At 52.6% G+C, this 13,004-nt stretch overlaps 1 protein-coding gene across 13 annotated transcripts in view; it reads left to right on the top strand.

The window, feature by feature from the left end:
• The window catches only part of CALN1 (calneuron 1), a 526,620-nt gene that overhangs the window by 108,966 nt on the left and 404,650 nt on the right, over positions 1-13,004 (top strand). The window contains exon 1 of one of the 13 annotated variants that reach the window (XM_077908326.1): positions 232-333. The exons of 7 other annotated variants lie outside the window; for them this stretch is intronic. The gene's annotated coding sequence lies outside the window, so the exon portion shown is untranslated. 5 more of the 13 variants (XM_077908329.1, XM_077908328.1, XM_077908321.1 and 2 more) reach the window with 5 other exon arrangements.

The raw sequence follows: 13,004 nt of genomic DNA, 5'->3' as shown, positions 1-13,004 counted from the left end.
CAGAGGAACCATGCCCAGGCTGCAAGCCTGGCAAGGAGGGGACCCTGATTAACTCGTGTGTCTGGCTGGCAGTGCCAATGCCCACATTCCCTTGGCAGCTGCACCAGCCAGCAGAGGGGTGATTGCTGAGCTGTTTGGACCAGAGGCTGATGGCAGTATCGCCTGCTTTGTTCCTGATTGGTGTAAGAATGTTTATGTATACCTTATTCTTTGATTCTGAGAACCGGAGGCATCTGAGCTGGTGAGCAGTCTTTCTGCCACCTAGAGGGGACAAGAAACTTGGGACCCTGGAAAGGAGGGTGCTGTAAGGAAAGACTAGCTTGCTGCAGCCAGGTGGGTTGTTCCTTCTCCCTTGGCACACCCTGGGGAGGAGCAGAAAGGCACCGGAAGGCATCTGTCTCCTAGGCGGTCTGAGACCCACCTTGGTGTGTGGATTTTTTCCCTTTTGCTTGACAACACCAGCCTCTGTTGCAACGTGCATTCTGTCAGCCGCCGGGCACAGGAGAGGTAGACTGCCGTGGACTGGAAAGTTGACTGGAGACTCTGAGCTAGAATGTTGCCCTTGAGGCGTGGGGCAGAGAGACTAAGGGTCCGAGTACGGACTTGGAGAGGTCAGCACCGGGCGGTGGCAGAGGGCCCCAGCCCACTCCTGTGCCCGAGCGCCCTCTCCCCGCTCCTCAGACCCATCCCGTGACCTTGGAAAGCGAGGCGGGGGCCAAAGCAGGCGCTGTCGGGCTGCAGGGAGCGGGGTCAGGGGTTGGCGCGGGGCGGCTAGAGCAGGCGTGGGCCGGCTGAACTCCGCGCCCGCCCGGCATGCGGCCTCCCGCCCGCCCCCCGGGCGCGGCCGCAGGTGTGACTGGGGCCCGGAGACGAAGCGGTTAAGGTGGGGGGCGCTTGGCGAGTTGTCCAATACGGAGAAACGGCAGTTTGCCGGAGTTAACGTGGGCAGCTTCTTTGGGGAGGAAAAGGAGGACCGTCTGCCAAGCTGCAGCTCGCCCCCCGCGCGTGTGTGTGTGCAGTGCGTGCGTGTGTGTGTGTGTGTGTGTGTGCGCGCGCGCCGAGGCGTTCCTCAGGTTGCGCTGCCTGGAAACCGAGGGAGCCATTGGAGAGGCGAAGGGGTGGGGGTGGGGGCTCCCCGTCCCTCGGAGAGGCCGGGGCGCGGGCGGCCGAGGCGAGCCCTGGACCCCGGCTCCCGAGCCGCGGGCGAAGGCTGAGCGCGCTCGGCGCCGCGGGCGGCCTCCAGGCCCCGGGGGGCCGGCCGGGGAGGAGCCGGGGAGGAGGCCGGAGCTGCATGGAGTTTCTAGGGCGCGCAACTCCGGCGGGGCCTCGGCCACTGGGCTCCGGGGCGCAGCGCGGCAGCCGCGCACATGGGCTGAGCCCGCGCGCCGGGGCTCTGCACGGCCAGCGGGAGCGGGAGCGGGAGCGGGAGCGGGAGGGGTAGAGGAGCGCGCCGCGCGGGGGTGCGGGTGCGGGTGCGGGTGCGGGGCACGCGTCCCCAGACGGGAGCGGAGGACAAGGACAGGGAGGAGCGCGCCCGGATCGCGCTCCGAGCCGACGAGGGGCTCGCGCCGGCCCGGCGCGCGCCTGGGGAGCGGCCCGGGGTGCCGTGGGAGCCGGCGGCGGCGAGGATGCCGGCTCGGGGACGCGGCTGCCGGCCGGGGGTGTGAGCGCCAGGCTGAGCGCTGCCCGCCGGCGCCTGCGGCCGCGCCGCCCCCTCCCTGCGGGCCTCGGAGGAAGCCCCCCGCGCCGCGCGGAGGCGCCTCGGAACCCGGGCTTCGGGGCAGCGGGCCCGCGCGGCCGCCCCGGCCCAGCCAGAGGTGAGTGCCGCCGCCCCCGCGCCCCCGCGCCCCCGCGCCCCCGCCGCGTCCGCGCCCTCGCCCCCCGCCCCCGCCCCCGCCCTCGCGCCGGCCCGGAGCGGCCGCCCGCCTCCCATACCTGTTGGTGCGGGCAGAAGGCCCCGGGGGCGGGGGCGCCCAGACACCTGGCCCTCCCTTGGGGCGGCGCGGCGCGGGGCGGGGAAGGGCCGCGGAGGTCCCGCTCGGGCGTCCCGGAGCGCGCGGGCCGAGGCTGGGGCGCCCGGGCAGCGGGAAGGACGGGGCGGGGGGAGCCACACCGCAGCCCAGGTGGGAGAGCAGGGCGGCGTCCAGGTCTCGGAGCCCGAGTCATGGCGATCGGAGGGCGGGACGCAGGATTCCCTCCACCTCCGGCCCCGGCGCGGGCCGCTCGCCCTCCCGGGCGCACGCCTTGGCCGCCACCCGCCGTGGGGGGGGGGTGTCCGCGGGCCCCGGGGGGCGCGGGGTGAGGGGAGGCCTCGGAGGCCGCCGCTCGGCGGGTCCCCGGGCGCCGAGCAGCTCCCTGGGGCGGGCCCGGGTCGTCCCGGCAGCCGGGGTTTCCGCGGTGCCCCAGCCTCCCGGACTGGCGCGACGGGGAGCGAACTTCCCGAGACTTGGCCCGAGGGCGCCAGGCAGCAGCAGGTAGTTCTGGGGCGGGCCTCGGGGCCGGGGCGAGCGGGGGAACCCCACCCCGACGGGTGCTGGCGCGGCGGGGACCCGGGCTGCGCCCGCCCCGCCCCGCCCCCGGGGCCCGCCGCGTGCGCCCCCCGCCCCCCGCCCCCCGGCCCCCGCCGCAGCCGCAGCCGCAGCCGCACTTCCCGCTGCTCTTTTCTGCTTAGAGGAGGCGAGGGTGAGGAGGGCGCCTTCCGTGCGGTCGGCTGGAAGCCCTTAGCCCAGGTAAAAGTGCCTGCAGTTCCTCGGGTGCCAAGACTGGGGCGCCATCCCCAGGCCCCGAGCCTGTATTTCCGCAGAAAAGGAGACTTTCCCGGGCTCGGAGACCAGCCCAGAGTGCTTGCTGTGTGGGGCCGTGTGGGGCCGTGTGGGGCCGTGTGGGGCCGTGTCCTCGGAAGCCTGAGCAGTGCTGCTGCTGCTGCCGCTGGCATTCGCGAGTGGATGGGAGCCTCCTCGGTGGTCGAGTTGGGGTGACCTTCTCTGGGAAGAATGGGCAGATTTCTGCCCCCTGGATGTCCAGACACACAGCATTTGTGCAAGTGGGAAACTCCTAACTCTTCAGATTGCTATGTTCTGCTGCTTTAACTGCTGGCTTTCGGTCAAAAAGATAAACTCTTTTTCAATTCGGGGATCAGAGCTTTGGAAAGGGTTTTAAAGTCATTTGGTGTGAAATTGTCTTGAGGCTAGAGCGAGACTTTTTTTTTTTAGTGGAAGTCGGACTCCAGCTCTTCTCCTCCGCTTGTTGGTGGTTTTTAGACTTTGTAGGGTGGAAGGGAGCGTTGGTGGTGACCCAACTGTATTTGCTGCTTGTTTATCTGAGGCTCTGACCGAAGTCTGAGGTGGCAACCCAGACCTCTGCTGGGCCTGAGGTCTGTTGTGCCACTCGGTTTAGGATTCGTTCCTGGAGCTGCATAACTTTGCTAGCCTCTTAGGCTGTCCCTGGCGCCCCCACGAATGCCCCATGGATGGCCTGGGCTGTGTGCCCCAGTGGCCTGCCTGGTGGAAGCCCAGCAGCGTTGCACCCCTGGCAAAGTTCACTGCAGACGTGTGGGTTTTTCATGGCAGTGGCTGCCTGAAGAGCAGCTCTGTTTACTGAGAAGCTGGTCTACAGCACTGAAGTTGGTCACTGGATGTATCCAAGTGGAGTAATGAAAACAAAACACTCCGGTAACACAATCCCGAGGATATTTTATTGGAGGAGTGCTAAATCTTCTTAGAATTGTTCATCAGGATCACCTTTCTCTGAACTCTGAACGTTAGTATTGCCAGCAATCAGGCCTTTAGTGAGGGTGCAAAATAAGGGCTTTCTAGAAGGAGAGTAATTTAATTCAGCTGGTTCTGTGGAGAAAATGATAGGTGGGACTTGATGAAGACACACAACTCCCTTTTCTCACTAAGGGGTGCTGGGGATGGGATGGGGTGGTGTGAGGTGAGGGCGCCTGTATGTGCGACAGCTGCATGGTTGAGTTGAACATTTATCTACACAGTGGGAGGCCTCTGATCAGGGCTTAAATACTGGGCAGGGTTGGACTCTAGCCTAGAAATTTATTTTGCGTAGCAAGTGGCCTTGCGAGGACGGGTGTGCTCCTGGTCCCTGGGCCTGGTGCTGCAGCCCCTCGGCACTGGCAGCCCATGCAGTGCTCACTGGGTGGCAGAAGGGGGCGCTAGTTCTCATATTGAGAGGAGTTCTCTGGCTCTAGTAGGACTTGGGGGATTTGAGGTCTTTGGAGACCCTCTTAATTCAGCCTTCTGAGACCTGACTCGGTACCAGCCACTTTTCCACATTTGGGTTCACGTTATCCTTCTTTTTTCTTCTTTGGAAATTGATGCCAAGCGAGGGAGGTCAAATAACTTCCCTGAGACGTTGCAGCTTGTGGGTAAGAGGCAGGGTTTGGGGTTTGATTCTCAGAGGCTGGGGTTCTTGATTCTAAGCCCAGGGATCTCGCCGCGTGGCTACTTATGAGCCAAATAGTGTTTCAGTAACCTCTGACCGTCCGTGCTTGGTTTAGTGTCAGCCCCTGAGTGGGTGCCCTATGTTTGGTGAGTGAATCCAGGTCAGCATCTGGTTGCTCATTACTGATGAGGAAGCTCAGGCACCGGGGGAGATCTGGGGGAGGGGGTGCTGGGGCTCCCTCCATGTGTGCCCACGCTGGAGCTCTGTGAGGTTCCGGGCTAGGTTGATTTGATTATAGGCTGCTGCTGCTTCTTTGCTTGCCCGTTCCCTGTCTGTGCCCACATTGGTATGGGGTAGGTGGAATCTTTGCCCTTTACTCAAGGCTTAAACTGATGTAGTCAGAGTGTCTGAAATGTCTTCTCATGATGGAGAGCCATCAGGTAGTGTCACCAGCAATAGCCTCTGAAACGACGTGCATCCTGACCAGCAAGGAAACCATTCTTCAGGAGGCCAGAGCCTGGACTGATCCCTCGGTCGCCCAGTTTGAGGGTGGTCCTGAGTATGGTTGGAAAGGAGGGAAACAAAAACACATTGTTGCATCCAGCATGGGCTTTTCAACGTGAATTACGTTTTTAATCATTTAACATCTTGTTGGATTTTTTTGTTGTTAAAATGCATTAAGTGCCTCTTATGTGGTTACGGATATAGAGATGGATATGACACAGTGCCTGTCATCAAAACATTCACAGTTTAGTGGGGAAGGCAGACCATGTGTTAGGGATACACATTTGTGAGCAGAGACGGGAGGCACCCAGCCTAGCATGGAAGTGGTGTCTGAGCTCAGCTTACTGATGATTATGGAGTGGTCAGCCTTGAACGGGTGTCCCAATGGAGAAGAAATAGGATGAGCAAGCAGCGTGGAGTTTGCAGTTCCTGGAGCTTAGAGGTGGAGGCAGGGAGTGGCAAGAGAAGAGATTGGAATGATGGAGAGGATGATGGAGGATCAGGGACTCAGCATTTCTCTACTGGGGTCGGGCAGTGTGGTCAGGTTCAAGTTTTAGGTAAGTCTGGTTGGGGACTTTGTGGAGAATGGGTTTGCCAAGGAGAAGACCAGAGATGTGGACACCAGCAAGGTTGGGGGCAACAGAAACCCACTGTGGCTAAAACCTGAAACACACAAAGAGCTTATACTAGCAGTAGTGATGGGAGCTTGCATCTGAAGAATCAGTTATGGGATGGATGGGAATTAGGTTGGCAGGGGTTACCTTCCCGTTCCTGTCAGGTGATACTATGGAAGTAAATAATCTCTAAACTTACCCATCATCTTCATCATCTTCATCATCCCATTATTCTGCTACCTTCTTAATGCTCAGAGGAAGTGTCCGATTTGCAGAGCTTTGGGCAGGGCATTGGGATGGGGAGAGGGAGAGTTTTCTGAAAGGAAGCTGGAATGCTCCTGCTGGAAGACAGTGGCATAGACATTGGTCATCTCCTCCCCAGGAGGGAGAGTTGGCAGGACTTACTGATTAATTGATGTAGGAGTAGGAGAAGGGGAAGGGTAGAGTGTGGCCACTGGGTTTCTGGTTTAGGTGATGGTCTGGATGAGCAAAACAAAGGTCAGGCCAAGACCATGTAACTCACTTGTTTTCCCACCGGCAGCGCTGCGGGCAGCTGTCCATGACCAGGCTGCAGGAGAAGGTGGTGACCTATTTTAAAAAGTCTCATTAAGGGCCGGTGCTGCTGTGTGTAAGGCCTATTTAAGTAGGTTACTTTATCTCCTGCCCCACAAATCTGGATACTTGGAAAACATTTTCATTCATTCAACTGATATTTCCTGAGCATCTCTGGTTCAGGTACTGAGGAACATGGTGAATTAGAGATGGTATTCTAGCAGTGTAATCCACAATAAAAAATAAAAATAGGCAATAAAATTTGAAGATATAACTGAGACAGATGCAGGGGCCACTTCAGATTGGGTGGTCAACGAAGTCCTCACTGAGGAGCTATATTTAAGCTGGGTAAGTTGGGAAAGGTCTGGAGAAGAACTTCTGGTGGTGGGAGCAACTAGTGCAAAGGTGCTGAGGTAGGAACAAGCCAGGTGCATTAGAAGAACAGGAAGGAGGGTAGTGTGGCAGGAGATGAGTTCAGAGAATCAGGGGCTAGTTCATGGAGGGGCCTGAGAACTTATTTTGTGGAGTGCGGGTTTTATAATGAATTTGATGGGAGCCCTTGGAGGGTTTTAAGTGGGGGAGTCACATAATTTAATTTATGTTTTCAAAAGATCACTCTGGCAGCTATGCATTCTGTATGGACTACCTTGGTACAATAAAGTGAGTTCTTATCCATCAGACTGTAAAACAAAATGTAGTGTTTAAGAGTAACAGATGGAGAGAACATGCCTTGGTGACCTTAAGTTAGTGGTTTCTACTGTACCAATTAATTGTGGGTACAACCCAAACCACATCTCTGGTATTATTCCAGTTTTGTTTAAAAACGTAGTATGGAATAATGGAAAGAAGTGGATTAAATATATGAACTATCCAAAGGTCTTGTCATTACAAATTATTTTTATACTCTTGAAAATGAGCATACATTTCTTTTACAATCAGGAAAACATAATTTTAAAATGTAGACTCTGATGACTGTAAGTGTCTTGAATGGAGTGTCGTGAGACTCTTATACACTTGTTCCTTCCCGTTTCATTTCTGGAAATATTAATGCCCAAACCCACGGTCCTGGTTGGGACAGAAATTAGGATGTTTATTTTGGACCAGCTGTCCAATTGGTGGCTCTTTGTTTTATGCTTAAAAAACATTTTTTTAGTGATGAAAGCAAACATTTTTTTTAAAATAAGAAATTAAAGCAACACAGATATACAGCATAAAAAAATGAAAGCATCTTTCTGCACTCTTGTTCTCCAGACTAACATTCCCATACATATATTGTTAGGTTTTTTTTTTTTTCTTCCCCTGTGTGTTTCCGATACCTCTATATTTTGTTGAAGGATTTTGGAATATTGTTATAGCAAATTACCATATCCAAATTACTCTCCAAAATTCTTTCTTCTAGAGCTTGAAACCCAGATGACCTTTTTTCCCCTTTCAACAAAATCATTAGGAAAACTTGAGCACATAACTCCGCTAAAGAGAAACTGAATCTTGCTTCTTTGGTATTCAGAGTGTTCACCGAAAGCACACTTTATACTTATAAAGAATAGAGCAATTAAATATTCATTAAAAGTTCATCTCCGAGCCTTGAAACATTATTGTTCTAATACTGGAGCCCAAGAGTTGGTATCATGATTGCAAACCACTTGCATTTTTTTCCTTAACAAAAGTTAGCCAATATGAAAACTTAGAAGTGCAAATTAGGGAGCTTAGCTAATTATTTTGGTGATGTATTTATTATAGCAGAATATTATCCCTTGAAAACAGGAAAAGAAGAACATTCAATGAAGTGTTACTTGGAGCCATCGAGGATGCATTTGGGAGGAGCTGTATGTCTGCATGGTTTTAACGGTGAAGACTGGATTTGGGGGCTGATGTGCCAGGAATGAGCAGCCCCAAACTCAGTGTTAACGTAACTGAACAGAGTGGGATTAGAGTCTCATTATGCGATTCAGCAGAATTACTATCTTCCCCATCATTACCATAATTAAACACGTCCTTTCTTGATGAAGAGAAGAGCGACTGTGTGCTCAGAAGAGAATGATTGTAATGTAATGGAGCCATGGCATTGAAGAGGGAGCAGGGACCTTGATGATCTCATTTTACAGATGGGGAGGATGAAGCCCAGGGAGAGTAAAGGATTTCCCCACCCCAGCGCCACTCCCCTGCACTCAGCGGTGGCTCCGTGTTGTCATAAAATGGATTTATTTTGGTAAACCCAAGAATTAGGAAAGCACTCTGAACCTGATGAAAAATGGGAGGGTTTCTGAGCTGTTCATTCATTCTGTAGAATGTAATCTGTTTGTGTACTGATAACAGGCCTAATTACTGTGTAAACATTTTTATAGTCTGGTAAGAAAACTTCAAACATCTGTACTGCACGTTGATGTAGCATTTCAGCCTCCAGCATTCCTACTGCTTGTTCTTAAAACCAGTTGCTCTGTTATTGAATCCGGTCTCTGGTCGATGATTCATTTTATGCACAGACACAGAAACACACATTCCCGAATCCAGCAGGAAGTGACAAGTACCAATGGAGTGCTTACTTGGTGTCATCAGATCTCTGATCGTTAGCATTTCCCCCATTTTACAGATGAACAAATGAAGATGCATCAGGTTCAGTATCTTGCTTAGGTTCCCAGGACAGGATGTGGAGGAAGGAGCCACCACCATTGCAGTCTTGCTCTGGAGGCCTGGGACTAACCAGCTGAAATCTCCCCATTCCCTTGCCTGTCAAAGACAAACTTTCTGCTGGAAAGATCAGGATCTGGCTTTGTGAAGTCGCCTTCGTTAGATCATTTTGGGGGGCAAATGCATGGATGTAGATCTGTGAAGAGGAGTCGGTGAGGATTGTGTCTTGAGGTCTGTTTTCCGGTTTGCCCCTGTCCCTCCATTTCTTTCTTTCTTTTTTTTTTTTTTTTTTAAGATTTATTTATTTATTCATAATAGACAGAGAGAGGCAGAGATACAGGCAGAGGGAGAAGCAGGCTCCGGGAGCCCGGTGCGGGACTCGATCCCGGGACTCCAGGATTGCGCCCTGGGCCAAAGGCAGGCGCTAAACTGCTGAGCCACCCAGGGATCCCCCTGTCCCTCCATTTCATGAGACACTTAGTGGAAGCAGGTTGAGGATGGCTGTCTACCCTCAGCTGGGGCTGGTGGTTCCCTGACCCAGTGCTCGAGTTAGGTACCCAGACATAACCTAACTTCCTCTTTTGCTCCAAGTATTGCTACCTTGCACCCCTGGCTCCTGAGGTGTCCTAACAAATACCAAAGTTCTGTGCTTACACCCAGAGATAAATGCTGCTTTCAAAAACCCAGATGCACAGAATCCATGGAGCCCTCAATAGGGAGGGATCGAATGCTTAAAAATGAAGGGAAAATAAATGCTGGCAGACACTGTCAAGGGGTCACACTAAGAGGTCTTTGGCGGCCCTAGATTATGACTCAGGCTCCAGGCCGACTCCGAATCTCTCATGGCAGCAGGGCCAGAGGTGCTGGGCTCTTCGGGCCCTTTCAATTGTAGCCACTGGCCCCGGGAGGCTCATGTGTTTGGAGGTCCCCGTAGGAAGGGTGTTGCCAAAAAAGAAAGTTCTGTCCTCTGATTTGGAACCCTGCAGTTGGCATGAGAGAGAGAGTGAGTGAGAGTGCTGGCTGGTAGCACTATATGGGGTGGCCGCTCCCTGTAGGAGTTTGGAGGCTACAGGGAATAATCTTAGACCCGAAGGCAAATGCAAGAGGCAGGTGCTGATTTGGGATGGGGATGAGGATGCATCATCAGGATTCCAGCGAATGGGCAACCCTGCTGAGGTCTTGAGGTGATGCTTTCCTGATGGATGTTGGCTGGCCCTGGGTTTGAGTCTTAGGACCTGCAGTGGAGGTTTTCGTTCATAGTTTCTTGGTTGTTTGCACATTGGGATATCTAGGGAGCCTTCAGACAGTCCCAGGGTCCTGTCATGTCCCAGATCCATGATGTTGGAATCTCGGGGGGATGGGACCCCGTCCCCAAGTTGATTCCACTGTGCAGCCAACTTTGAGAACTACAGTCTGGGACAGCTTTTCTCAAACAGGTGCCCGCCCATCACCTAGGGGGATCTTGTTCAGATGTGAACTCTGATGCCTGGGTCTGGAGCAGCCCTAGAGCCGGCCTTCCTTTCTTTATTCCTTCCTCTTTCATTTTTATTGATTTGTAATTGATATACAGTATTAGATTAGTTGCGGGTTGTACACTAATGTAACTAATGGTGATTAGTTGCAGGTGATTCAATGTTTATACATTACAGAACGATCACCTTGACAGGTCTCATTATTGTCTGTCCCTATACAAAGTCGTGACAATATTATTGACTGTATTCCCTATGTGTACGTTACACCTGTGATTTATTTTATGACTAAGTTTTTTTAAAAAAAGATTTTATTTGTTTATTCATGAGAGACACTGAGAGAGAGGCAGAGGTATAGGCAGAGGGAGAGCAGGCTCTCCGTGAGGATCCCAGGACCTCAGAATCACAGCCTGAGACAAAGGCAGACACTCAACCACTGAGGCACCCAGGCGTCCAAATAACTGGAAGTTTGGACCTCTTACTCCCCCTCACCTATTTCTCCCATCCCCCTCCTCCCTGCCTGCCTAGTCACCACCATCAAGCCCCAGGTGCTGTTTCTGCTTCTGGGCCCCACTGGGTGGGCCAGATGTAGTAAGAAGAATCAAGTTCTGACTTACTTGCCTCACATGGAGAGCTTCCAGAATCATTGCTTTTCCATGATATTACAGCATCTTTGGTTCACTCAGGTAGGGGTGGAGAACAGGGGGCCTGGACCCTGCCTCCCATCTTTATACATTCCTATAAAGAATAGAGCAATTAAAGATTCATTAAAGGTCCATCCCTGAACATTTCAGCATTATTGCTCCAGTTTTGGAGACTAAGAGTTGGTATCATGGTTACAAATGACTTGCACTTCCCTGTCCTTCAGGATCCAGTGCATTCTCCTGTCCCTGGCCAGCATTTATAGATTCAGAATCAGAAGCTTGGAGAGCTGGGAGCGACCTCAGGAATTATCTAGTCTAAGCCACTCAGTGTTTGGAGGGGAGGACAACTGAGACCCAGAGTGATTTGTCTGGAATCCCAGATCATCAGGCCAGGGCTGCTGTGGACTTGAGACGGAGGGAAGTAGCAGGGTGAGGCTTGGAGAGATGACCTCTACCCCCCACAGCCCCCAGCACTGCTCCTGGAGCAGGGGACTCACAGGACAGAGACTTCCAGAAAGACTGCAGGTACAGTCACATTGAAGGCATCTGAGAATCGGGAGACAGTCTATTAATTATACCTGTGACTTTCCATCCCTCCCTCCACCACCCCACCAACTTCAGTTAGCTACGCAGAAGCTTGACGGGGTTCTCTGCGTCTGCGGGTTGGGTTGACACCTTGACAGATGTTCAGCCGCCCGCTCCCAGGTGGGACGCTGATGCAGGCTGCCCTACTTCATGTAAAATAATTGCATTTACCATTTTTACCCCAAATATTTTCCTCCTGTCATTGAAACAAATAAAGAACACTCTCGACATACAGGTTCCTTGATGTCGTGGTGAATATGTTAAACCTGTTGTAAGAATAGTTCATAATTGATGTTCTTGGCATTTATCACCCAGCCGTGACGTGTTCAGATGACTAATAAATTATATTTTGTGGGATCCTTTTTTTCTGTGTTTTCAACTTAAGGCACTTGTTTCAGCATGTCAGTGTTGACGAGGATGGTTTCCTACCCATTGCTTTATGCTTTGGCAGCTGACTTCAGATGAAGACAATGGATGTGAAGCCCTGGGACCGAAATGGACATTACTTTCTCTGGGTCGTGTGTCTTTTGTCCTGGAAGATTGAGCCTTTAAATAGAGTAGAAGACTGAGGGGCACATGGAAATTAGCACAAAGATTGAAGCAGTATAATTATAGCTAATGGTTATATAAGTACTCTTTCCTGAGTACTTCACATATGTTAACTCATTTCATCCTCTCGACAACTTGGGAAGGTAGATACCATTACTGTTTCTGTTTGTGTGGATGGGGATACAAATCACAGAGAAGTTAAGGACTTTGCTGAAAGTCACACAGCTCTTGAGTCCTGAAGCTTGACTCATGACTCCAGGAGCCATATGGTTAAGCCGCTGCGCTCTCCTCCCTCTGTAATTCTCATTGTCCAGGATGGGGCAGGGGCCGTGGAAAACTACGGAACGTTTTCATACATACTCCGATTCTGACATTTGCCTCTTGGAACACACTCTTACCTTCACATGGGTGGCGTCACCCTTGTACCACTGGAGCTGCCCTGCTAGAGATGGCCTGTCCTGCTTCCCCATCTTTGCTTTTCTAGCTCTCTGTAGATGTGTCCTTTGATGGGCCCACATGTGGGCAACCCCTAGTTCATCAACAAGTGAACCCACAGCCAACTAGTAGGACAGGAATATCAGTGGAGGCAACTGTGTGTGTATGCTGAGCCTCAGATAACCTGTACTGCCTTGACTTACAGACTTCACCACCTTCCCCTGTTGGCCACCCACTGAACTCATGGTGAGGTCTCTGCCTCATTCTTGCTAGATTGTTCATATTGATTTATCTCCAGCGTGAACCTTTCTCTAGTGGAGGTTCTGCCCCTGGTGGACAGATGGAACTCCCACTTCAGGCCTGCTCTCTGCCCTGGAGTTTCAGGATCCAGTCCTTGCCTGAATTGTGCCACCATTGCTCTGCTCTTGGACATGGGCTGGGGCAGCCTGATGGCTCCTTTTTCCTAAACCCTGGCCTACTGCATTGGTCTTCAGCCTGGCCTGGTTTTGGCTCTCCCTCTCTTCCTGCTTGCGTGGTGTTGCCACCTGATTGTCACACTGCAGTATGTTCCTTTTAGGGATTGGCAAACTTTTTCTGTAAAGGGGAAGATAGTAACTATTTTAGGC

The sequence above is a fragment of the Canis aureus genome, chromosome 8, assembly GCF_053574225.1.
Source record: "Canis aureus isolate CA01 chromosome 8, VMU_Caureus_v.1.0, whole genome shotgun sequence".
NCBI classification, from domain to species: Eukaryota; Metazoa; Chordata; class Mammalia; order Carnivora; family Canidae; genus Canis; species Canis aureus.
Note: the sequence above shows the minus strand (reverse complement) of the source record. Positions and strands in the feature narration are given on the sequence as shown.